The sequence below is a fragment of the Lipotes vexillifer genome, unplaced genomic scaffold (assembly GCF_000442215.2).
Source record: "Lipotes vexillifer unplaced genomic scaffold, Lipotes_vexillifer_v1.1 scaffold312, whole genome shotgun sequence".
Taxonomy (NCBI): Eukaryota; Metazoa; Chordata; class Mammalia; order Artiodactyla; family Lipotidae; genus Lipotes; species Lipotes vexillifer.
In genome coordinates, this window is record NW_006789251.1 from 1,410,994 (window position 1) to 1,413,788 (window position 2,795).

The following is a 2,795-nucleotide window of genomic DNA, read 5'->3' on the forward strand; positions in this document are numbered from 1 at the left end:
CGCAGGCCTCTCACTGCTGTGGCTTCTCCCGTTGCGGAGCACAGGCCCCAGACGCGCAGGCTCAGCGGCCATGGCTCACGGGCCCAGCTGCTCCGCGGCATGTGGGATCTTCCCGGACCGGGGCACGAACCCACGTCCGCTGCATCGACAGGCAGACTCTCAACCACTGCGCCACCAGGGAAGCCCACAATGTGACTTTTTTAAAGAAAGTCACATAAATGCATTTTAACTCTGATTACCCTCTGTAGGCCAGGGTACAGGATGGTGCTGAGGATCTGATTTAAACCCTCCGCAGGACACACAGGCCGGAGGTCTTTCTACCAGAGTTTCTATTTAATAGTTGACATTAGGACTCTCTCCTCTCTACATCTGTGACCTGGCTCATGGAATCCTTGCGTTGTTATATCCATGGTTCTTTCTTTATCCCCAATAGAATCAAGCCCAGGATCCTCACCCTGACAATTCTCTTGATATTTGGTCCACCAGTACTGCCCCAATCTCAGATTCCACTACTTTCCTTGTGGTTGTTTGTCTGTTGAGTTTTCTGAGGACCAAGTTGTATCTAATTCATCTTTTCACCTTCTTCCCTAAGTTCTCACTATGCTGAATTAAATTTTTTAAAGTAATTGTCCAGGGACTTCCCTGGTAGTCCAATCGTTAAGACTCTGCACTCCCAATGCAGGGGGCCCAGGTTCGACCCCTGGTTGGGGAACTAGATCCCACATGCATACCACAACTAAAAGAGCCCTCATGCCTCAACTAAAATATCTCACATGCTGCAACAAAGATCCCGAGTGCCGCAACTAAGACCTGGTGCAGCCAAACAAATAAATTTTTTTTTAAAAAAGCTAATTGTCCAATATAATCAGACTAATTTTTTTCACTATTGCCCTGAACATGCCCCACTCACGTCTGCCTCTGCACCTGTCTTTGTACCATTCCCCCCGCCTAGTCTAGCTCTCTGGCCTTCACTTCCCATTCACATCTTTGCCAACCCTTCATGTTCCAGCTAACTCTGTGTCCCTCCATTAACCTTCCCCTCCAAATCTGGCTAGTCCCTGCTTCTGATTTCCTAAGGCTCCATTTCTATATGGTTACACAGTATCTTACAGTGTCCTCTATTAATATCAAGTCTACCTGAGTCTCAGCCAGCATCAGTTAGTGGAAAGTCCTCGAGTTTTAAAAAAGAGAGAGACCTAGAGTTGCAAACCAACATTGCTACTGCCATCTGGGATATCCCAGTCAAGTTATTTGTGCTCTTTGAGCCTGTTTACCATCTGCAAACTGGGGATAATAGCTCAAAGGGACTGTGCAAAGATCAAAAGAAATAATACGCAAAAAAAAAAAAGCCAAAAGAAAAATAACCTTTATTACTATTGTTACCATTATTAAATCTGTTCTCCCCCAAAGAGTTCATAGTTTTCTGCTACCAAGGCACTACTGTGTATCTTCCAAGGCATCTCACCCAATATTTCCCATAGAGCACACTGACTTGAAAGTCAGAAGACATGCCTTATTTACTATATGACCTTGAATAACTCACTTGAACTCTCTGAGTTTCCCTGTCTGATAAATAAGAGTCATATTACCATATCTCCCCTACTTATTTCACACTATTGTTGGAGACAACAAATAGATGATGATGTACAGCACTTCATAATCTATAAAGCACCTGCAACCTGTAAAATGTGACTGTTAGCCTTAGTTATCATCAAATATTCGCAACACATAGGTATTGACTTCAATTACTCTTAGCCTCTTTTCAAATTTTTCTTAGTACATTCTACCCCCTTAGTCTTCCCATGAGAAATTTTTTAAAAGTTCCCTCCCTGAACTATACACATACCAAATCTGACCTATCAGACCCAACGTCAGACACTAGCTTCCTTCTCTCTTATGGGCACCATGGTTCACAAAACTGATCATGTTCACCTCTGTACCTTGGCTACTAGGAACCCAGATTCAAACATGCCCACCTCTAGCAACTATACAGGACTTCTAAGCATGCATTCTTACACTAACTGTGTCCCTGGCTCCATCTTTTTCTACTATTTTGATTTTCCCCATACTTTCCATTTTCTCTTTTACCTTGTTACTTGTAACTCTAAAAGCTGCCCCACCCAAATTCCTTCCAACGTGAAAAAGAACAAAACTCTGCAATCAAAGCTCCATTCCGTTGCTAAAGACAATGCCATGCCCTGTTTTCTTATTGCAGGGTGCTATGATTCCATAGCAACTGTGACAATCTCCGTGGTCATTCATCAGCTCAGGGCCAACAGGAATGGCTGTGGTAGACTGTTCACAAAAATTGACACAATGGTTTCCTTCCCTGTGTGAATGCAACTTTGCAATGTGACTCTGCAGAGAGTCTCATCAAAAGGTGGAAGCTATTTCCCTATTCCTTGAATCTGGGTGGGTTTTGCTACTTGTTTGAATAAATAGAATGCAGCAGAAGTTATAACAGTTCTGAGATTCAAGAGAACTTGAGAAGTTCCCCCCTCTCTCTTGGAATCCCATCCAGCCATCAAGTGAACAAGCCCAGGTTATCCTCCTGGACAATGAAAGACATGAGACCTAGCTGCTCCCAACTCCCACACCAACTCCCCAAAAGACAGCCATCTAGCTAACTGGAAGTTGATGCAAGACGAAGGCCATCCAATACCAGAAGAACCACTCAGCTGAGCCTAGCCCCAGCTGCTGATCCACAGAATCATAATCTAAATATATGTTTGATGTTTTAAATCCCCACATTTTAGGAGAATTTGTAAACAGTGAAAGCCAACTGAAACAGCAGG

The 2,795-nt window shown here is 43.7% G+C and overlaps 1 non-coding gene across 1 annotated transcript; it reads left to right on the forward strand.

The window, feature by feature from the left end:
* The first annotated feature begins 639 nt into the window (after nucleotides 1-639).
* On the forward strand, nucleotides 640-712 carry TRNAG-CCC (transfer RNA glycine (anticodon CCC)). The gene has a single exon. It is a non-coding gene; the product is annotated as a tRNA-Gly (tRNA).
* The last annotated feature ends 2,083 nt before the right edge of the window (nucleotides 713-2,795 follow it).